We start from the raw sequence: 23,841 nt of genomic DNA, 5'->3' as shown, positions 1-23,841 counted from the left end.
GCCTGGCCTCATACAGGAGGTGCTCCAGCTCTTGGATCATCTCCGTGGCCTCTTCTGGATTTCGAATCACAGAATCATAGAATAATCAGGTTGGAAGAGACCCACCGGATCATCAAGTCCAACCATTCCTGTAAAACACTAAACCATGCCCCTTAGCACCTTGTCCACCCGTGCCTTAAACACCTCCAGGGAAGGTGACTCAACCCCTCCCTGGGCAGCCTGTTCCAGTGCCCACTGAACTTTTCTGTGAAAAATTTTTTCCTAATATCCAGCCTGGTGGAGCTTGAGGCCATTCCCTCTTGTCCTGTCCCCTGTCACTTGGGAGAAGAGGCCATCACCCTCCTCTCCACAACCTCCTTTCAGGGAGTTGTAGAGAGCAATGAGGTCTCCCCTCAGCCTCCTCTTCTCCAGGCTAAACACCCCCAGCTCTCTCAGCCGTTCCTCATAAGGCCTGTTCTCCAGCCCCCTCACCAGCTTCATTGCTCTTCTCTGGACTCGCTCCAGAGCCTCAACATCCTTCTTGTGGTTTGCTCCAATAGCTCCATGTCCTTCCTGTGCTGAGGACTCCAGAACTGAACACAGGGCTCCAGGTGAGGTGTCACAAGAGCAGGGTAAAGGGCCAGAATTCCCCCCCCTCACCCTGCTGTTACACTTCTTCTGATGCAGCCCATGACATAGCTGGCTTTCTGGGCCAAATGAGTGGTTGCGTTTGTGATCACAGACTCCTATGAGACCCCATCCTATTGCATCTTAAGTGCTCTTATTCTACCTACCCTTTTAGAGGTGGCACCTCCAACCTCTGAAAGTGCCCCACCTTAACCCTTCTTGATCCTTCACCATTCCATTAAATTCCTTGTACCTTTCTGGCTCCCGATATTTTCCACACAATCACGTTAGTCTAACAAACCTCCCCTCCTGCTGCTATTTACGGCCACGATGTTTTGATTTCCATGTTGCAGATGTTCTTTTTAACGGATATTTACAGTTGAAAGGAACGGGGATCCAGCTGTGCTGATGGGACAGAAATAGAGCCCTGTTATCACTTCTGCACCCAGGCATGAAATCCGCAACCAAACTTGCAGAGGAATAAATGTTTTTAATGCAGGTGAGGCATCCTGTTCAGCGCTGAGTTCAGTGGTTAATTATCAGGACAAGGGCCTGATATGCCCTCGTATTTAGCACTCCTGTGGAAGCCCCACACGCAGTTTTGGGGAGTACTAAAATGGCAAAACATTGGCAAAATATTTTGAGGTAAGAATAGTGCTCTGGTGGGACAAACTAGTACTGCTCCTTGATACTTCAATTGCTAGGTTGTTCTAGAGGAGGGAATACGAAGATGCTTGGAGCTCCAGATTTAGCTACTAGGATGTAACTAAAATCTTAAACCTCTAATAGAGATTGCAGTCAGGCTCCAGCCCTGCTCGGGTGGGTCCACAGTCCTGTTTATCAGAGGGGGTGGAAGGATGAGCCACAGAGGGCATTCTGAGCCACGTCTTTATTTTCTCAGGTAGACATGAGCTAGGAAGCAGGGCTATGACTGCTTCTGCACTGACACGAGACAGCTGCAAGCTCATTGCTGCTTCCATGAGCCTCTCTAGACTGCCCAGGACTCGAACTCTTAGGTCTGAGTTTCAAGGGGACAAACCAACCTCCTTGGCCATTTTTTTTTTTCCCCATTTCAGGTCTCAGCAGCGAAGGAGAGCTCTGGATTTTGAAAGTCTTTGGGGAGATGCTCACAGCAGAGGTGCAAGGCTCATTGGATGCTCAGTGTGATGTTGTCTGGTTCCTGCAAGCCCTTAGAAGAGCAACATGAGCACTGGCCAAGCCAGGAGGAGCTGCCGTACCAGCCCTGCCAAAGGCTGCACATAGCATTGGGAAGTGATCTCAGCATCTCGGCTATGGGGATGTTCCAGCAGCATTTAAAAGTGACTCCTTACAGCTGGCCTGTCAACAGTGAAAAGCACTTAATTGTAGGAAGAGCTTTGGCAGGACCTGGCAGAGCAAACATGACTCCTGACCTCCGTATACTGCTCTGAGGCCACTGGGGATTCATTATGTGCCGCCTGCAAGCTGCACCCGATCCCAGTCGGCTGGTGTCTGGGGGAAAGCGGGATGGGATGATGGACACTAGAGTCCCAAAGGTCACCAGTTGGAGCAGAGTGAGGAACAACTACTGCATCTGTGCCATCATTAGCAGCAAAGCTTGGGACTAATGAGCAGCCTGGGGGCGGCTGGGAGGCCAGGGCAGCCTCAGCCACTTTGTTGAGCTCGAGGCCTTCATGGAATGGTTTGTGTTGGAAGGGAACTCAAAGCCCATCCAGTCCCACCTCCTGCCATGAGCAGGGACACCTCCCACTCGATCCAGTTGCTCCAAGTCCCATCCAACCTGGCCTTGAACACCTCCAGGGATGGGGCAGCCACCACTGCTCTGGGCAACCGGGGCCTCATGGTAAAAAATTTCCCTCATGGTAAAAAAATTTCCCAAAATCTCATCCCAATCTCCCCTCTTTCAGCTGAAAACCATTCCCGCTTGTCCTCTCCCTGCACTCCTTGATCACGAGCCCCTCCACGGCTTTCCTGGACCCCCTTTTAACACAAGAGGGGAGACCTTTTGCAGAGCTGCTGCGTGGTGGAACATCAGCAAATGCAGCCAGTTTCTTTTGCAGGCTGGTCCACTGCCTCATGATGGCTTAGGGCTTTGGGAACACGAGAAAGAAACATTTCAAGAACAGAGTGATCCTTTCCTGGTTCACCCTGTTTCTGGCCAAAGTGATTTAGGGACTTCCTGAGCTGCAAGCTGAAAACAAAACCCCTTCCCTTTATTCAGCTTGTCCTGCCCCCGGGGGCCACATGCCCACACGTTACCATGTTGCTTCTACTTCATTACTAGGCTTCTCTCCTCCAAATAGCCACCCTACCTGCATCCACGCAGCTCTCAGTCCTCCAGAAGTGGTAGGAAACATCTCCATGCTGTGCAGGAGGACAGAGCTGCACCTGGCCATGTGCTAGGGCGGTGAGACCCTCGGTTTACCTCCTTTGACTTGCCTTCCTGGGCCAGATGCCCTACAAATTTTATCCATGGATGCTCATAACTGGTCAGTGCCTTTTCAATCCTGGCAAAGTGACGCAGGGACCAATGCTGGACACCTCGCCAGCCCTTGTCTTCTACTCTGGGAACACCAGGAGCTCAACATTAACTTCCCACCCAGGTCACCACTGTTGTAGGAGTGGACTCCTTCCCCTTCAAAGAAGCTTAGGGGAAAGTCTCCTCTAAAAATTTCCAGGAGCCCTCTGAGAGTGACTCAAAAGAAAGTCTGGCAGAGGAAAGTGAGGGAGAATAAAGGACACACAGAATGGGGACACTTCTCCTGAGATAAGGAGCCGTGGCCAGTTGAAACAGGGCCAAAGAGCCTATTCCCTTATCTTCAGTCTATTATTTTCCTTCTGCTCTTGACTTTATACATGTCCTTGGTGGACTGTAAGGGCAAAGAAGCAGTTTCTGTCCAATATCTACAGCAGAAAAAAAGAAAAAAGCCTGAAGAGAAGCCTCTTTGGATGATGCCTTCATCCAGCAAGGGCAGAACTTGGCTTTCTGGCTTGTGATTTGAGCAGTGCAGCCCAACAGGTTGGTCTTGCAGGGCAGCCAAGGCCCCATGTACTGCAGACTGGCTGTAGCACATCTTGCCTATTGGCTGGGGACATTTCACGGGAGCTGCAGTGTGAAGGTGCTGTGGGAGGAAACTGGAGAACAGATCTGGATGAGCACCCAACACACAACATGTTCTCGATCGCTCTCAAAAACCATGCAGGATGATGATAGATTCTTGCTGTCCTGGCCTAGATGGTTTTTGGATGTGCTGTTCTGCAGGCTATGAGGTCCTCCCAGCTGACACTGTCCTACCATACCCCCTCTTTCTCATCCTTCTTTTCTTTCTCTAGGCTTTGGTGACTTTTTAGAGATCTCTCCATGTGTACTGTACCAAGAGGTGAGCTCCACAAATTCTCACATTCATGTGAAAATCTTCAACTGATTGTATGACAAGCAGGTGTCCTCCCCCCAAAAAGGTTGTGCAAGCAAGTTCTCAAACAGCAGAGGGGCTTGGGGAAAGCAAATGATCATGGGGATACCACAGAGCTCATTGTGGGCCTGGGGAAATGGTTCATCTGTGATGACAGGATGACTTTTGACTCTGGATCTGAACTCTCTGGTAGGGAATAATATCAATACCAAGGATTGCAGGGTTTAAGTTACCCCTCTCACTCTCTCACACCCCCTCAGACACAGTGTCCTGCATATCTCTCACCAGCAAAAGAACTGGATCAAACGCTAAAGACTACCAAGAAAAAGTCAAAGAAATGATCCCATCATGTTCCAGTGTATGGTTTTTGCATTGTAAAAGGAGATTGCTTTATGCATAAAAATAAACATGTTCTTGCCTTTGCCTCCTCAAGAATGGATTCCAGGTCAAGTTAAGAATATAAATAGGGCCAGAAAAAAACTTCATGTGGCAATAAAAACAGATTGATGTTAACTTTGCTCCCTCTGGGGCTGCTGTGAAAATTCTCCCTCTGCCTTCATTACTGATTTAAGAAAACGTTGCAATAACTCAGTACTTTTTTTATTTGAAAACAATTTCTGGAATGTCTCTTGTTCCAATGGATTACGTAAAGCAACTCTGGCAGCTTTGTGGAGTCTCAAAGGCTCAGCTGGAAAAGACCCATTAGATCATTCAGGCCATCATCTGCCAGGGCGAACGTCTTGCCCTACAGTTATCACAGGCTTTTAGGACAGGCTAAGGTCTATCCACCTTAGCTTTCTCATTCTTCTTGCCTCTTCCCTACCCATTTCCTTCCTTTCCCACTGTTTCTGGGTTTTACCTTCTTTTCATCCTCTTTCTTACCAGGAGCTTTCGACCCATCCCATCCCCTGGGTACCTGTGCTTCATCTGCAGGCAGTGTTGTCCTTCCAGCTCTGTCTGTCCTGCTGTCCCTCAGGCTGTGGGTTTATGCCTTGGCAGGGCTGGTCTCATTGCTCAGCCACTGCCTTGTCGTCTTTTCTTTTTACAAAAATATTTTCTTTACAGTTCAGTGTCTGGAACAGGGAGTAAAATAATGAGCAGAGCAACCATGATGACAGTGGCGATTGCTTGATGGACTGTAAAGGCTGCTTTTGTTGTGGCTTCATATCTGTGTGTTTGGTTACCTCTTAGCAGAGGGGAAAACCCCTCAGTGCTACTGGGTGAAATGGATAAAGAAAAATACGGGTATTTGTGAATTTTACTTATACAGGCCCAGAACAAGCCCAGAAACTCTGAATTCCTTTTCTCCCAACAGATTCGGTTGAAATTGCCCAGTGGCTCCAATGTAAGTATTTTGGGAGATCTGACAACAGGGAAACACAAAACATTTGAGTGTGTGTTAATTTAGCTCTCATTACTGGTGCAAACCAATCTAAGATGGGTTGTCTCCCTTTGGACAGGTGGACGTGGTCCTGTGGCAAGCGATCCGGGTGGGGAGAAATGAGGAGGCACAGCAGTGATGTATAATACAGGTAACTTCATGGTTTAGTAGTGGACAGGCACAGCTGGACTCGCTCTCAAAGATCTTTTCCAACCAACCAATTCTATGATTCTATGACCTTCCCACCTCCTGTTTCCCTCTCACTGTAAGAATCGCAGTCTGTGCAGTGAGCATGACAAGTAGTATATGAAAGACGCTGGTTTAATATTGAATGTGGCTCTTCCCTCTTGTGCATGTGAGTTGTCACGTACTTTAATCGCATGATCATGTATTTTGACTTCTACTGGCTAATTGCTTAACATTGTTATTCACAGACAGCTTCTCTCCTTTGTTCTCATTTCAATGAAACCGAGACAATAAAATGTCAAGAAATACCAAAACAAAAGCAAACCTTCTGTAAATGAAGCATTTAGGTGGCACAGTTGACAGAATAAAGATGGGGAATGTGCCATTATGGATTTAGTGTTGCTGTGAAATCACCTTCATTTCAAGTTGTAGTTTCTGTGCTGTTTTCTCTTTGTTTGATTAATATTTTACAAATCCTGACAGCAAATGCGTCCTGTAAAGTACAAAAAATAACATCCATGGTAATAAACAGGCAACTGAGTCTTCTCTTCCGTGCTTTTACTGCCACTGAATAAAACAGGGCTGACTAAACATCAAGAGGGGTTTTTTGCACAGAGGAATTACAGTTATATATGGGAGCGAGTTGTTTCTAAATAACTGGCGTTGGATTTATTCACAAAGGCTCAGGCACAGAATGGAAAATAGATTTAAATGAACAGATATTTCCCCTGCCTTGCTTTGAATGGCTGGAAACCTGGGAAAGTGTCAGCATGTTACAAACAAAACCAAACTTCATTTATGCTTCACTTGCCTCATAAAACAAAAATATGGACCGCAACCAAAACAGCGTCTGTATTTGTAATTGTGCATCTAGCATAGCTCCAAACTGCTTTGGGCCTGGTGGCATGAGGGATTTCATATTGCTGAGGCTGGCTCTGCAGTAAGAGCCAGCAGTTCCTGGATTTAAGCCATCAATTTTAGGGGAGTATAAAGTTGTTTTTTGGCTTGAGGAGCTCTTTTGGTTTCCATAGGAAGGTCTACACATGTTGTAGGAGCTTGTCATCTCGCTGGGGACCTCTGAAGAGCATTGCCCATGAGTGATGGGGTGGGGAGGAGGCTTCTTCCCAGAAGCCCATACCCTTGGTGGGGAGCTGGGCTGGAGACCAGAGCGATCAGTTGGTCCTTCTCATGTCGGGTTGTCTCCCATCACTGGGATTGGTGTTGAATGGGCAAGGAGCACTCCAGCCAGAGATTTGGCTGCTGAAGGGGTAAAGGAGCAGTGTCCCCCTGCATGAGCTCTTGGCTTTGGATGGTCCTGTGCCACAGGCTGAACGGCAAGAGCTGGCAGAGAGCTGGGCTCTCCCATCCTCACGGTGAGCACCAAAACAGTGGCATCAGCTGGAAATGCAGCTGCAGAAAGCACGAGATGCTGATGCAAATTCTCACATCTGCCTTTATCAGGAATCACAGTGTTCGTCCCAAATAGTAGCCCTAATTATAATTAGATTCAAACTGAACTCCTAGATTGTGTTTAACTGTAATATACTCTAATGCAATGGTTAATCATATCTAACGTTAATACCAGCCTAATCCTTCAATTTATTTCCCATTTAACTCCAACCCAAAGGCAATTATCTCTTGAAAATTAAGACCTAAGTCTTTGAGTTTAATCATCACCATAGATTTAACCCTAAAACTTACCTAAACATACATACACAAACAAAAACCTAATTGCATATTTTGGCCTTAAAAGTAACCCATTGCTAATTATAGATCAATAGTTAACTCATATCTTTATCCTAATCCAGATTAACTCCAGCAGTAATCCCTAATCCTGATCTACAATTTTAGTTATAATGTCAACTGTAACCTTGCTTTAACCTGAATTCTCCAAATAAAAGGAAAATAGCAAAACAAAAAGCTTATTTTCCAGGTATATGTTGCACACAGACAAGGGAAAGGTGTGGAGAACTTCAGCTTGGGTTTGAGGTCTAAAATGCATGTCATTGCATTCATCTCGTGGCAGGGAATGGACGTGGAGCTGAGCTGTCCTGCAGGTATGTGAGATGGAGGCCAGTGCTGGAGCTGCAAGCAGAAATACCTTCAGTACACGAAGTGAATCTGTTTTCAGAGATATTGCAGCTATGGCTATTTGAGGGTTCATATCAACCCCTGTGGTGAGTAATGATGGATCTTGGCCAACCTGTGCATGGATACATGCCAAAATCCACCAGCAAAACTTCTGCCTTTGCCAGGAAGGGCCGCTAGCAGAGCAGCCAAGAGTTGTTCCAACTCCATCAAGCCAGTTGTTAGTTCAGGAGTGATGTGTGGACATGAAGGACTTGGCCGCTACAGAGGACATGTGAGACAATCCCAAGGGAAGAAGCAGGGCCTCTCAGCTCAGATGATGTCTGGTGGGTCAGGACTGACCTGGCCACCTAGAATCCCTTGATCTGGTGAAATCCTCATTTGTAGCAGGGTGCCTCTGTCCCCTGCAGCCAGGACAGGAAGGACATGAATCTGTTAGAACAAGTCTAGAGGAGGCCATGAAGATAATCCAATGGTTGGAGCACCTCCCATCTGAAGACAGGCTGAGAGTTGGGGTTCTTCAGCATGGAGAAGAGAAGGCTCCAGGGAGACCTTAGAGCAGCTTCCAGTACTGAAAGGAGCTCCAGGATAGCTGAGGAGGGGCTCTTGATCAGGAAGCAGAGGGATAAGACACGGAGGAATGTTTTTCGTCCGAAAGAAGGGAGATTGAGATCAGAACTTAGGAAGAAATGTTTTCCTGTGAGGGTTAGGAGGCCCTGGCCCAGGTTGCCCAGAGCAGTGGTGGCTGCCCCATCCCTGGAGGGGTTTGAAGCCAGGTTGGATGGGGCTTGGAGCCCCTGATCCAGTGGGAGGTGTCCCTGCCCATGGCAGGGGTGGAACTGGATGGCATTTAAGGTCCCTTCCAGCCAAAACCATTCAGTCATTCTGTGTTCAAAGCCTCCCTGGCTCCCACTTTACTGAACTGCAATCTGTCCACAAGATACAAATATCACAGAGATCACTGACCTCGGCACCTTACTGGGGTCATATCAGCATCCTTTCCACTGCATTAATTTGCACTGTGCCACAGTTTGAAAGATGAAACTCATTTTTCACTCACCCATGTCCGCCCCCAGCAGCCTGGGTGAGTGTGTGGTTGCAGTGAGGCCCCAGCTGCGATGGGTTTAGTGACTGCTCGTGGATGCTGCTGCTCTTCACCCACATCAGAGCCACTTGCTTTCCACTGGGGTGTGATATGATAGACAACAAAAAGGAAAAATGGAACTGTCATTTGCTGGTGACCTGATTTTTTTTGAGGGGAAAAAAATGATGTTTTTCAATTAGCTGAAATCATTATTTTAGCCACAGGTATGATTGCTCTCATTTCTCCTAAGAAGGGAGCATGTGGAATACCACCCACAGACACTGTGGGGCTGGATTCAATGCAGTTGTTATGTTTGCAGACGTGGTGGGGGTTTGCTTTCTAATGCACTGTGGTTTCTGTGCATTAACCGATGGCTTCGTTCTCCTGCTTTTGCTGAAGTCTGCTCTCCAGCTTTTGTTCTCATCTTTCTGTGTTTGGGCGTGGGAGCAAGTCAGTCTGTTTCTGTGCTGATGCACATGTGCCTGCCAGGGCTCTCAAGCAGGGCTGGAGCTTGTGGGAGCCTGGACAGGGCGGGCAGGGTCTTGCTGTATCCCTGCCCAGACCTCGCAGTCCCCTCTGTGCACGCCCTGCGGTTCTGGTTCCCCTGATCTGTCTCCCGTCCCAAAGGTCCCTGCAGAGCATCACTGAGAAGGTACCACTTCCATGCTGAAGGCATGGAAAGGCTTGGCTGCCCGCTGGACGCAGGAGAACTCAGATGAGACCAATGGCATGAAAAAGTGGTTCCTTGCTGTGGAATTTCACTCATTTCCCTGCTCGCTTCATTTGAGCTTAGGAATTTCAGATGAAGAGACATTGTTCCTGAGATCCCCTCAATTCCTCCTAAGCCTCCTGTTCTCAGCACAGGACGCCCTGTCCTCGCGGCAGCTGCCCTCTATTTGCTTTGCAGGGTTTTTTTGTGAAATGCCTGTAGGGAATTTTTTTGAAGTCATGTAACAGCATCGCGGGGTTTGAAGGGCTTCCAGTGCTATTGCCTTGTAGCTTCAGTGCTAAAGGGAAACGTGTGGTCCAACTGTTTAGGATTCAGGGAGACGCAGGGCTCTGAATGGAGCAGTACGAGCTCTGTGAAGCAAGGCTGGGACACAAGCCATGGTGTTACAGCTCCCAGCAAAGCCAGCTGCACTCCGTGAGCTAAAAATGCCAGACCCTGTGTTTGTAACAGTGGGTCCCCAGCTGGCACGTCATGGTCCACCTTGGGTCATCGTAAACTTAGAATTGTAGAAGCATAGAATGGCTTGGGTTGGAAGGGACTTTTGTGGCCTCCTCTGGACTTGCTCCAACAGCTTCTTGTCCTTCCTGTGCTGAGGACTCCAGACCTGAATGTAGGGCTCCAGGTGAGGTCTCACCAGAGCAGAGTAGAAGGGCAGAATCCCTGTCTTCAGCCTGCTGGTCCCACTTTTTGGATGCAGCCCAGGACATGGTTGGCTGCCTGGGCTGTGAGCGCACATTGCTGGCTCACATTGAGCTTCTCATCCCCCAGCCCCACAAGTCTTTCTCTTCAGGGCTGCTCCCAACCCATTCTCCACCCAGCCTGTAGCTGTGTTTGGGATTGCCCCGATCCAGGTGTAGGACCTTGCACTTAACCTTGTTGAATTTCATGAGGCTAGCACAGGACAACTCGCAAGTCTGTCAAGGTGCCTCTTGATACCAGTTTGTGGCCATTGTAAGCTGGGGCTTTCAGAGCCAGAGAGCGCTCAGAAGAGCTGGAGGAGTTGGGAATAGAGAGATGCAGTGCATGGGCATCTTTCTTGCTCAGTGTGTAGGTTCATAGGAATGATATTGTCTTCCTGGAGCATAAGGGAGTTATGCCCTACAAGTCAAGAGGAGGGAGAATCAGCAAGTCTAGAGATCGTCAACACCTGCAAATTGGTGTTTTAAAAGATAGAAAACTTCTACTGTGAAGATAAAGAAATGAAACTGAACAAAAATCTTTTTGTTCTGAGGACTGAACTTCAAGATTGCAGTGTGGAGCTGCAAGGAGTGCTGGTATCCACTGTGCCTACCATGGCATGAATGCAAATCATGGCACATTCCTCTAGCACATAAATTTGACTTTAATATGGTGCCATCTCTTCAGGGAATTGTAGAATCATGGGATGGTTTGGATCAGAGGGGACCTTAAAGATCATCCAATCCCACCTCACTGCCATGTGTAGGGATAGACTAAAACCTGTTTTTTTTTAGTGTCCAGTCTCTGTGTTTTCAGGTTCCTGCTTACATCATATTTACTGTGAAAGGTTCTTCCTCCACTATGAGAATATTTTTATTTAGCAAAACTGAGGAACCTTATGTAATTCTGGAACTTCTGGAGCAAAAGATCAAACATCACAAGAAAATGGAAGCCTTGACTGCAGCCTTTACTTTTTGAAGCTTTCCAGCTTCTGGCATTTCTGATACCTCTGTAATAAAAGCATCAATGTTGGAAAAGCTGGTCCAAGTCCATTAGCTCATTTTCTGCTTCCTTCCCTCTTGTGGAATGGATCAGAGAAAGCCTTTCCCCTCCCAAAGCTGCACTTGTGGCAGCACTGGACAAAACCCACTCTGCTCTTTGGATGCTGCTATCCAAAGAGGCATCAAAACCCCATCTGATACTTTTACTGCAGTCTTGTACAAGGACCTGTGCATGTGACCAACGCCTCTCTCTGTTATTGCCCTTCACTAGCTGACTGTTTTTGAGAGCAAAGATCACCTTGAGTAGCTCTTATCCCACCACTTCCTTCCTTCTCCCCACAGATGGCTCAACCTCCCCCATCCTCCTCCATCCAAGTACTTTTGGGAAGAGAAGGCACATTGCTAGGAAGGCATGGAAGGAAGGAGAGCATCTCCAACCTCCGTTTTCCTTTCTGCCTGGACAGAGGTGATCCAGAGTGCTGGGATTGATGGGGCAGGGAGCCCAGCACCACAGAGAGGGGCAGGGCTGGGCCCCAAGTGCAGGGAACAAAGCAACTTTTGTGGGCACTGAAAGAACCAGCTGAAATGTTGACTGACACTAATCTTGTTTGGCTCTGATATGTCTAGTTGGGATCTCCTAGAGCCTCGAGGTATCCTGTGTCTGCCCTGTCTGCAGCTGCTGGGCACATTTCATTGTGATTCAATGGGGATAGTTCTGGTGGTCCCCAGCACCTGCTGTACAATGTGTCGATGCTGTTGACAGCACTGGTGAGGAAGGCTGTGCTGGTGCAATCAGAGTGAGTGCCCACTGGGCCCGTTGGCCAGTGTGTTGCTGGTGGAAAGCTGCTGGGCTTCTGTGGCTTCTCCACAGCAGCTGCTCAGTCTGCTGCGGGAAGGGAGAGGGGAAGAAAAAGAACTAAAAATGCAGAGGAGGAGGGGAAAGGAGTGGTCACAGCCGAACTCCATCTACGCAGGAGCTGACAAAGATGTTGAACCTCATGGCCATGTCTAGATGCTAAGTAGAGGTTTTTGAGTAAAGAGGAGGATGGGGTATAGAAGTGACCCACTTGTACTCCCATCAGAGGAAACATGAATTTAGGAACAGGTTTCTAAATGAAAGAGAAAATGAAACAGAGTATGTGGGTGGCTTGTAGGCTGATTTGGTAAACAGTTCAGTGCTGTTTGAACGTACGCTGAAATACTGGAGTAGATCCATGAGATCTGGACGATGGTGCACCGTCACAACAACGCAGTTCCTGCCTTACAAACACAGCACTGGGCAGATCCTTGCTGCTGGTGGATTTGCTCCAGTGAATCACAGCACTACTGAATGACCAAGTTGGGAAGGACCTCTGGAGGGCTGTAGCCCAACTTCAAGAATCAGAACACAGCAGTGTCCCACAGACCTTTCCCTGGCCAAGACTCAAGAGCAGCCCCCTCTGAGCCACCTCTCAGAGCTGAGATCCCTCCACAGAGATGCTTCAGCACTCTACATGACTGGGTCTTGCCACCCATGTCTGGCTCTGGCACATCTCTTGGCTGCAGGATGCACCTGGAAAATTCTTTTCCACCCATTATTCTTTGTAACTGCACAGCACTTTGGAAACGAACTGAAAGCCTGATGGTATTTTCTTGCTTGCTAAGGAATTCTTGGCTAGTGATAATCTCCATCCGCTGCCCAGCACAATGTGGGGAAGAGCAGCAGGTGGCCTTCTCAACCTGAATAGTCGAGCAGCAGGAAATTCCCTAAAAGGAGGTTTTCAGGCTTTAATGCCAGGAAACTGGACTTCCAGGTACCTGACTCATGACTTCCACCAGTCGTACTGCCCAAAGCCCACTCTGGCTCTCTCACTGACCCGGGCTTCTCCTTTTCCTTCCAGCCTCCATTGCAGCCCTTCTTCACTCTCCTATTACTTCTCTACTAAGGTTCCTACAAGCTGCTGCGTGGCCAAAACCTTAATGTTTTCTCAGTGTTTCCATTCCCCTGTGCTCGGGGGAAGGGGCCAGCCATTCCCATGCTTGTTTTGAAGAGACATGAGGCTGTTTTCCCCCTGGCTCCCACTGTCTCCTGCATAGCCTTGGCAGGGTTTTCACATGGGTGCCTCTCTCATAACCATCTACAGAGTAGGTAGCTGGATTTTTGTCTGAAGACAGCTGAGCTTCTTGAGGCTTCCCCTTATTGCTGCAACAGCATTTACCAGTTTAAATACTTTTCTGAACAGTGGTTGGGAAAGTTTGGATTGATTATTCTTCGAGTGTTTACCTCAGTGTGGTCATTTGTGAGCATATTTTGTGTCTTGGTTGCTGCTGAAGGTACCTGCTGCAGCTTCCACAGACCTCCTGCCACCTGCCGATGTTCACAATGATGACAACTTCAGATCTGCTCAGTAAAACTTTTGCTTTTGGCTTTCTTGCTCCATGCATCTGAGTTATGCTTGGCTTGCCCTGTGTCGGGAAACACGTAGTCCTGCTATATTTGGTTTCCCTCTTCACTTCCAGTATCCCAGTGTTGCATGGGGAGCCTGTGGGGAAGCAGCAGGTGCACAGCTCACTCCTTCCATCCTGGAAGCTCTGGTCATTTTTAGTTCAGCGTTAGCTGGGAGGGCTGAGTGAGAGGTGAACTGAAGGAAAGATGAAATCCCAAATGCCTGAAGACTCTGTGGTCTGCAGAGAAATGGGAGACCTTTTCTGCTGGTTCAGTGAGGACTCCATGCTCAGGAGTCAAATACCAAGGACATGTCTCATGCTGCTTTGCTGCCAAACTGCATCTTTGCATATGGGTTCACCAGCATCTGTCCAGGTGAGAAATAACCAGGGCTTTCTTCAGCTAAACCTCCAGCACATGGTAATGGCGGATGCCAGCTGAGTGCCATTTGCCCCTGCTTTGCCTTGCACACCCAAAATGACGTCCCTACCTTTGATTTCCAGACAAGTAGATGAATATTTCTGCTTGAAGCTTAACATAGTAGACAGCTCATGATCTTTGCGTTTCACACCAACATCTTCCCCTGGAGATCCCAAGGAGACCTTGTTTGTATTCTAGGTGGGGAGTGTGTAAAAGTAGCAATTTCTAGTATGAATCACTACTTCAGTGTTTGATTAATTCTCTGCTTCTGAAACTGAAGAAACTAAATGGTTGGAAGCCCCAGAGGAGAGCTGTGGTACAGGAGAAAATAGAAGCTGTAGAACAGAGTGTAGCTTGAAATAGCAGGGTCAGAAGGAAAGAACATAACTCCTCAGTTACTACCAGAATATGTAATTTCAGTGCTCACTCCTCTCACCTTGCAGGAAAGGACCTTGTCACTTGTCCCCAGTGCCCATGGAATGGCAATAGAGTGTCCAGCAAGACAGGAGGAATTTGCCTGAGTCCCACCAGCAATCCTTCCATGGAAATATCTTCCCATTCAACTGCAGACTTAAAGGTACAGGAACAGCATCAAATCTCCTAGTGTGGCACAGATGGACCTGTGGGGCATGGTAGTATTCAGCATGGAAAAAGGGGCAACTTGAATCAGGGATGGCTCCAGTGCCGAAGAGATTCTACACAATGTCCAGGGTCTGGACTAGGTTCAGGACTGGCCTCAGAACTGCAGTGAGGATAAAATTTACCTTGGGGTAAAGGCTCAGAATATACAATATTTACACTTAGTAAAGTAGATCTCCAGTTGAAGGAAATGACTGCAGCGTCTCAAGTTGTGATGGTGTGCGCCAGCTGAGGCTCTGCCCTGAGGCTCTAAGTGGGGTTGAAATGGAGCCAAGCCTGCATTTTGGCCATCTGCTTGGCTGGGGCCAGGAGTCTGAATTTGCCATTAGTGTTCCATGAAATATAAAACAAGAGTCGAGTTTGTCTCTGGCCTTCATTAACACTTTGAAATGCCAGGGGGAATATCACATTTGACTGTGGGGCCTGCACAAGTCAGCAGAAGATTTAACATTTCAGTTCCCACTAAGAAAAGCCCAACAGCTTTGTTTCGATTCTGACTGCTCCTTCCAAAATCAACCGAGATGACCAGTTATGGTGAAAAAAAGTTAATTACCAAAGAAACCATCTTAAAAGGTCCATTCTGTTCTCTTTGGGGTTATTAATCCTTTTTCGTTTATGTTCAGTGTATGAATTTTGTGGCTGAAAATGAACTCTTTGAAGCTGATCCTTTAACTTCTCAACCCCTCACTTTTGCTTGTTCTTGGCATAGAAGCATAGAATCGTGGAATCATTGAATAATTTAGGTTGGAAGGGACCATCAAGGTCATCCAGTCCAACCCCCCCTGCAGTGAGCAGGGACATCTTCCACTGGATCAGGTTGCTCAAAGTTCCATCCAGCCTGGCCTTGGATATTTCCAGGGGTGGGACACCTACCACCAATCTGGGCAACCTGGGCCAGGGCCTCCCCACCCTCAATGAAAACAAAATTCCTCCTAATATTTAATCCAAACCTTCTCTTTTAGTTTAAAACCATTACCCCTTGTCCTGTCGCTACAGGCCCTGCTAAAATGTTTTTTCCCCATCTTTCTTATCAGCCTCCGTTAAGTGTTGAAAGGCTGCAATAAGGTCTCCTTAGGGTCTTCTCTTCTCCAGGCTGAACAACCTCAGTTCTCAGCCTCTCTTCACAGGGAAGGTGTTCCAGGCCTTTGACCATTTTTGTGGCCTCTGAACTTCTCTTGGTCTCAGCCTTGAAAAGGACATGGGATGGATCCTTAGCTGATGTGCCCAGCAGAGCATCGCTGGCAATATAATTGTGTTGCTTTCCACCAGCATCGACGCAGCTGCACGGTCACAGCCCATTGCATTTGAATCAGGAAGTTCACGTGTGGTTCCCAGGAAGATCACCTCTACAAGCAAAAGCAGAGTAAATCCTACAACATGGGTTTCTTCAAAAGTGAATGTGCCACTCCCTGGAGGCATTCAGATGGCCATCCATGTGATGTATAGTGCCTACTGCAATTGTTCTTTTGCTTTCCAGCCAGGAACACCCAAATATAGAGAGCAGCTTGTTTGTGTTCAAGCTCTATTAAAGCACTCTGTGCCCTACAGCGTGCGCTGAGCTGTTCTGTGCTGTGCTCTTTCGCTGCAAATTGGATCCTGCTGCTCCCACTGCTGCCGAGGGGGAAGGGGAGAAGCAAGGTAAAATAAAAACAGGTCTACCTTCCTGAGAAAGGAAACATAAGGCTCACTTAAGAAAGGAAGCAAATACCTGGCTCCCTACTTGTGCTGTGGAGTTGGTTCAGGTTTGTTAGTGATGATGAGGGGGGGAATTACAGCTGTGGGTGTGTAGGAAACCCAAAGGCCTGTCTGGAGACTTAGGCTCATAATCCCTCTCCGGTCCCCACAAATTCTTGAAACGCTTTGGTTACAACAGCTGAGAAAACAAAACAAAACGCAATTCACCTCCGTCCTGAGCGGAAGTAGGAGAATTTCTTGGCAATTTGAGATCCTTTTGTGAAAAGGATTATACAAAGAAGCAAGCAGCCCAACTGTGAAGGAAAGCTGTGTGAAGGGTTTAGTTTGGACCCATCATCTGCATAATTGAGTCTTAGACTTGAAGAAAAGTAAGGATTCCCTGTAGGTTTGCTGAATGTTTTCCAGGCAGCTGGCTGCATCTTTGTTGGAAGCTCGCTGCCTAGGAACTCTACCAGAAAGCCCAGATGCTGCCCTCTCATGGTAATGGAGAGAGCCCCAGAGCTGACTTGCTGCAAGAGAGGCCAGTTCAAACTGTGTTAGACCTGGTTTGATACTGGTGTTAATGCTCTCCTGTAGCTGTGGTTAACTGGAAAGGCTTTGCTGGGCACTATAGTCAAGCAGTAACAAGACTTCTGGTGCTGAGCAGTCGTGTGAGGCTTCCTCATCACTTCCTTGCCCTTGGTGGAGGACTAATGCCTCCTGGTGGTCTCAGACACATCTTACTGACAGTGCAGATGGAGTTCTGTGCACCTTCCACTGCTCGCAAGGTCTTCTGGCTGCTGGGATGTCTGGGGAAGTCCTGGCTGGCACCTAGAAGTGCACATGGACATGTGTGGGTGACCAACAGGGAATGCTCAGAAAAGGGGAGTCAGAGCATGAGGTATAATGGTTTTCAGCTGAAAGAGGGGAGATTGAAATGAGATCTTAGGAAGAAGTTTTTTCCTGTGAGGGTGGGGAGGCCCTGGCCCAGGTTGCCCAGAGCAGGGGTGGCTGCCCCATCCCTGGAGGGGTTCCGGGCCAGGTTGGATGGGGCTTGGAGCCCCTGATCCAGCTGGAGGTTTCCCTGCCCGTGGCAGGGGTGGAACTGGATGGGCTTTGAGGTCCTTTCCAACCCAAACCATTCAATGATTTTGTGTTTTGTGAAATAAGGAAAGGGGTAAGTCAGAGAGGTGGTACAGGGCTATGACCATGGAGGTGCAACAAAGCTGGAGCCCATCAGAGAGCTGCTGAAAGCTTCAACTGTGAAGAAACTCCAGACACAGCTGTGACCGGCTCAAAAGAGAACAACAACAGAAATGTGAACCTGAAGCTTTGCTAATCAAATCCCACAGCTCAGTGCTTACTGAAGCCTCACCCAGACTGGCAGAGTTCAAGGATAAAGCTATGACTCCGAGACTCCACTCTGTCTGTGGGAGCCTGATGTCTGAGCCTTCCCAACAGGCAGCAAAGAGACAGACTTCTCCCTCTGCTTCAAGGTTCCCCCAGCAGCACTGCAAGTAGGACAGGCCACAAGCATTTTTGCCTGGAGATACATGGAGATAAAATCTCTTCTTCAGATTACAAGTATTTGCAGAAAATTGAGAAAACCTGAAGATCCTCTTCTGCATGATATACTTGGTCACTATAGGCCACTGTGGCAGTAGAAATGTAGTGGTAGCTCTGATTTTCTCAGGTCTGTGGCAGAAGAGCGTTGGAGAGCATTTCATCAGGCCAGTTGTGTCAATTGCAATAAAATTTAATAGCTGGCTTAACAGCAATAAATTAGATTTTCATATCTAGTAAGAGACAATTATGGAATGAGCACATTAAGCACAGCCAGTTCCTTCTCCAGCCTTTGACCCTTTGCTGTTCATAAGGTGCCAGCACCAGAGAATCTGGGCAGAAGATTGAGCTGCTGCATTGGCAACGGGAAAGGCTGTCCAGCACCGAGATCCTTTTACTGTGTCTCTGTTCTGCTCTTAGAGGTGTTGGGGTAAGCCAGGCTCATCTGGCCCAGAAGGCTGAAAAGAACTGAAGGAAAACAAAGAGAAATCCTAAGGTTTCATCAAAAACCTCTTAAAGTCCCTATCTTTAACTCTGAATACATGAAATGGCCTTTATGACAGTTATTTTTTCTGAGCTCAAAAGCTACTTTCAATAACACAGGAAGGGAAAAATCATTAAAAACTTGCAAGAATCAAGGAGCATCTTACAAAAACACTTTTTCATGAAACAAATTATAAAAGGCTATAAATAGATGACCATTATTAGAGCAACTGAGCTCCGTAACTAGGCTGGATGCACAGGGAATGAGCTGCTTCTGTAACAGGCAGGGGGGAGGCGAGGCAATCAACAAGTACCTCACAAGCTCTCTGGGGTGGAGGAGGAAGCAGACGTAAAGTCATTAACTCCTGCTTCTGGAAATGGAAGAAGCATTTGGAAAAAAAAGTTACTTAAAAGGCTGATAAAAATACACAGGTATTCACACAACACAGGGTGCTGCTGAACTTAAAACAAGGTCATATCACCAATGAACTGAATACAGGGTGGGTTCTTGTGGCTCCTGGGCTCTAGCTGTGCTATCCAGCTCCTCCACAACCTGCTGTTGCACTTTTTCACCATCACAGGGGTTTCATCCTCCAGTTGCTGAAATTGCTGAAAAAATACTCCCCTGACTTTTACAACTCCAGCCTAATATGTTAATTCATGCTAATGATGTAATCTTGTAGTTTTTTTTCCTTTTCGTTGTTTACCCCTGTGGTATTTATATGAGCCGGTCATGTCTGCTTTAAGCCTTCCTTTTGTGAGACTAAACACAACAAACTCCTTACACAGAATCATGAAGGATGGAAAAGTCCTCTAAGCTCATCCAGGCCAGCTCCACCATGCAAACTAAACCATGTCCTGAAGTGCCATGGCCACACATTTTTTGAACCCCTCCAAGGATGGAGACTCCACCACTGCCCTGAGCAGCCTCTTCCAATGCTTGACAACCCTTTCACTGAAGTAATATTTCCTAAAACCCAATCTGGACCTCCCCTGCTGCAACTTGAGGCCATTTCTTCTCATCCTATCCCTGGTTACTTGGTTGAAGATGCCAGCACCCACCTCTCCACAACCTCGCTTTAGGTAGCTGTAGAGAGCAATGAGGTCTCAGCTTCCTCTTCTCAACGCTCAACAATCCCAGTTCCTTCAGTCACTCCTTATAAGACTTGTGCTCCAGACCTTTCACCAGCCTTGGTGGTCCTCGTCTAAGGCAGACCTTCTCCTCTCCTGTATCCTCCCAGAAGAATCCTATCCCATCCTGGATCTACCTTTAGGTTCATATTTGCATGGCAAGGTGCCCAAGAAAGCGAATGTCATTGGCTTTTCATACCTTGGTTGCTTTTGCAGTAACTACAACAGTCATATTTTTTTCTAGGTCTTTCATGGAGCTACGGCCAACAGGAACCTCATATTCAAACTGCCCTAATCGTATCAATAGTATCTCACTGAGTTCAGAAGAACTATGATGCCAGTATTAAATCCTGAAGGAGCTGCCCTTCAAAAGACAAAGTTTTTCTTGTCAATAGATATGGAAGTTTTAAGGGTGGCCACCACAGTGAGTAAGAGACTGGGATGCTGCAGCACTACCAGAAACAAGATGTTGTGAAATCTCACTGGATGCTAAGGATGAGCCCTGAAAACACGTCCCATCAATCCATGGCTTTGAGAAAAGTTGCCAGTGCTGATACCTGGCCATTTCATTGAATCAGGGTGCGATCCTTTCCACACATCCATGCAGAGATATTTGTGATACAGTGATATTGACCAGAAGCTTTTGATTATGAGTTGCTGTGCCTCTCTCCAGCATGGAGATGACCTTTGTCAGCTGCCAGGCTGCTGTTTGTAAAAGGCTCACAAATTTGAAAGACATGGGCCTTTACTAGACCTGAACTAGAGGCAGAAACGCAGCTCTGCTAATGTGATTCTTTGATCAGGAGATGACCACAGGCACCTTGATGATCCAGGTTGGTGAGTTCAATGCTATTTATATTAGAATAAATTATTTCTCTATCCAGCTTGATGTAAGCCTTGGAGGGAGACCCAGGAATGAGAAGTATCCCAGAGAAATGCACGGCATTGAGAATGTTGTTTTGGTTTTTTTTTAAATTGAAACAACATTCTGACGTTGTCAGGAAAATACGAAAACCATGTTTTCTAGGATATACAGGAAGACACCTTTAAATCTCCGAAAACAAAGCAATAAAGACTGTCTAGAACTGGATTAGAGCAGGTCATGACTATGAAGAGCAAGAGCTCTTCCTGAATAAACTCATAAACTGTACCAGCCTTGTTACATTCCTTGTGGCTGAGCTACACAAACTTTCCTGCATTTCTGAATGCATGTGTAGCATTTCCATTCCACAGCTCATCAGCAATGAAGAGGCACCCTTCCTCCCTCCCACATTTACATGGGCTTCAGGATATGGATATGAATTATTTTGCTTCTTCACCCCATCCCTGGAGGTGTTCAAGGCCAGGTTGGATGTGGCTTGGAGCCCCTGATCCAGTGGGAGGTGTCTCTGCCCATGGCAGGGCGTGGAACTGGATGGCTTTGAGGTCCTTTCCAACCCAAACCATTCTGCAAATCTATTCTATGATTGCCCTGAAAATTCATTCACTGAAGAATAGCTTAGAAATGTGGAAGTCTCCACATCAGCACCCAGAGGACACTGTGGCCTCCTAATCAAGAACTGACATGTTTGAAGAGCCAAGAGGAAAAAAACCCAAACCCAAATGTGCAGCTGATTTCCAGATGAAAGCAGTGGGATGTAGAGTTATTTTTTTAGAAGATTAACTTCCTTCTTTGATAAATTAATGCAACAATTATGAAGAGGCAAAATATCATTGCTTTTCATTTGCAAACTTCCCGTGCTAACTGAGCAGGGAAAGGGGACCGTGCATCCCTCTCGGGGTCTTTACAGTGAGAAGCTGAAGGAGAGTAAAATCCAGGTTTGGGTTGAGCTGGTGTGTTCGTTTTGTGACTCTGATATTTGTGTTAGTGGCATTAGGAAAGGGAATAGGGAATCCTTAGATCAGCGCAGTCTAGCAGAACAGGTTTTAGTTCATTCCAGAATTAACAGAGAAAATTATTATATGAAATGTTTGCAAAGGAAAAAGCAGCCAAATTTCAGAGGCTCCATAGCTCAGGGGTTAGAGCACTGGTCTAGTAAACCAGGGGTCGTGAGTTCAAATCTCACTGGAGCCTGGGGGTCCTGTGCCTCCTGCAAAGGCCCATGGCGTTACCTTTCTGTACTGTTGCTGGTGTCATTTTTTGGAGCATCCATTCCAGTTCAGGTGAAGAACAAGCATTGTGTAGCACCTATACCAAGGAACAGGGAATGAGAATCGAAGAAACATGGCAATGGTCAAAATTAAACCCTTGAAAAAAATGCCTCAAAATCCTTTTTAATTATAGCAGAGAGAGATAGGAAATACTTAATGATGGGGTTTGAAGCTTTCTGAAACCCACAGACATTGTGAAGTTCATTGAGGAACAAATCAGAAGTGGCTGCTAGATATTTACAGTCAGATCTGGTTCATCATTTCATACTTCAGCAAGACAATCAAGTTCTATCTCCAGAGCTCAGTAATTACATAGCTGGCTGAAAAAAAAAATAAATATGGTTTGTGGAGGAATAGTAACTTTGGTCTTCAGAGCTCTGCTGGGGGGAGGGCTGGAAAGTTATCATTGTTAAGAAAAAAAGAACGCTATGACAACCTACTTTGCATCTTGAGTTCAGTGAATTGCAGGACAATTTTATCATAGAAAGGTTTGGGTTGGAAGGGACCTTAAAGCCCATCCAGTCCCACCCCCTGCCATGGGCAGGGACACCTCCCACTGGATCTGGTTGCTCCAAGACCCATCCAACCTGACCTTGAACACCTCCAGAGATGGGACAGCCACTACTTCTCTGGGCAACCTGTATATTTATGAATTTATTAATTACAGTTATGAGATTTCACACTCCACCTTTGCACATTTCCCATTTTTTTGCGCCTTTTCAAAGAGACTTGCTATTTTATTCCATCAAAATAATCCAAACCAGTGATGTAAAAGGACATTTCTAAATCTGAAAAGGGCCTTTTCCATTTGAGGGAAAGAAGGCTCAGAAGCCTAAAACGATTTTGACTTGTGGAGGTAGACACCAGGTGCCAAGATGGATGTTGCACTTTGGCTGCCTTTCTACAGCCTGTTTGCCTGCAGCTCTGTTTTCCCAAAACAGCAAGCCCATTACAGCCTTGGTGGTTTGATGTTTTTTCTCCACATGAGAAGTGACCTGCAGGAATTCCCCAGCTTTCCTCTGTATATGTCACAGTAAGGCTAAAGAAACAGCAGTCAGCAGGGTTCCCATTAATCTGCAACCTAATAAACCAGCATGAGTTACTGTTATTGTAACCCGAGATACTGGAAAATGGAGAGATATGTTTTACTAAAAGTGAATTAGTTTCTGGACTGTTGTGGCTATATGTGTATTTACCCTGTCCCTCAATCTACTTATCTCTTTATTTTGCTTTCAGATGACACTGCTGAGCAGTATCCAAAAAGATCTTTGTGGTTCAAGATCACTTTAGCCATTGGGCTGATGATTTCAGCTCAGCTGCGCCTGGTAGTGATGGAAATGATCCTCTGAAAAATTAATGTCTTTCATCTCCCTGCAAAAATGATGAATGTTCAGGATGTGTTTTGCTGAATTCTTAATCTACGTGGTACTTAATATTTATGTAAAAACTCCTCTTCCCATTAACCCTGTGGCAGTGCATAAGACCAAACAGACTGATGCTACTTGTTAAACATGGGTCTGATGACAAGATCACTTTTACCCAGAAACCTTGGACCCTTTCTAAGCTGTATCACCATAGCTGTATCACATAGAATCACAGAATGCTTCGGCTAAGAAGGGGTGTTGAAGCCCATCCAACACCATGAATATTTCTGTAGAAGTGGTAAAGATGAGCAGTGCCAGGCTGATCGGGAGATCTCATACATAGACTCCACCCTAGTGCTGTGCACTGGGCTGCCACTTAGATGATCTCCAGGCGCAGAAGAAAGCAAGCTTTTTGCTGCAGAGTCCCTTGTGCACCATGCCTAGGGTTCCTCACCTCGAGTAGTGAAGTCTTGCAGATCTGGGGTAGAAAAACCCAGTCTGGAGCACTTCAAATTTAAGGGCAGTATTTATGGAGACTGTCAGTCTGCAGAATGTCTGGGAGAAGTTGCTAGCCCTGTGTGAAACCCTTAGGAACAGAGAAGTCTCGTGGCAGCAGCTGGAGAGGACTCTGAGTTTCAGGGTCATAGTCAGAAGATGTACCAAGCGAAAGCATCTGTACAAATGGTTAAAGGGTGACTCAGAATAAGCCACGTTTTGTCTGTTATTCCTGGTCATTTTGTAGAAGAAAAATTGCTGTCTTTGAAAGAAATCGGAAATTAAGACCATCGATCCTCCCAAGCGTAGAAAAACACAAACCCTCATTA

At 46.7% G+C, this 23,841-nt stretch overlaps 1 non-coding gene across 1 annotated transcript; it reads left to right on the top strand.

The window, feature by feature from the left end:
• The first annotated feature begins 21,503 nt into the window (after positions 1-21,503).
• On the top strand, positions 21,504-21,576 carry TRNAT-AGU (transfer RNA threonine (anticodon AGU)). The gene has a single exon. It is a non-coding gene; the product is annotated as a tRNA-Thr (tRNA).
• The last annotated feature ends 2,265 nt before the right edge of the window (positions 21,577-23,841 follow it).

Source organism: Phaenicophaeus curvirostris, chromosome 20 (assembly GCF_032191515.1).
Source record: "Phaenicophaeus curvirostris isolate KB17595 chromosome 20, BPBGC_Pcur_1.0, whole genome shotgun sequence".
Lineage (NCBI taxonomy): Eukaryota > Metazoa > Chordata > Aves > Cuculiformes > Cuculidae > Phaenicophaeus > Phaenicophaeus curvirostris.
This window is presented reverse-complemented; position numbering and strand designations above follow the sequence as displayed.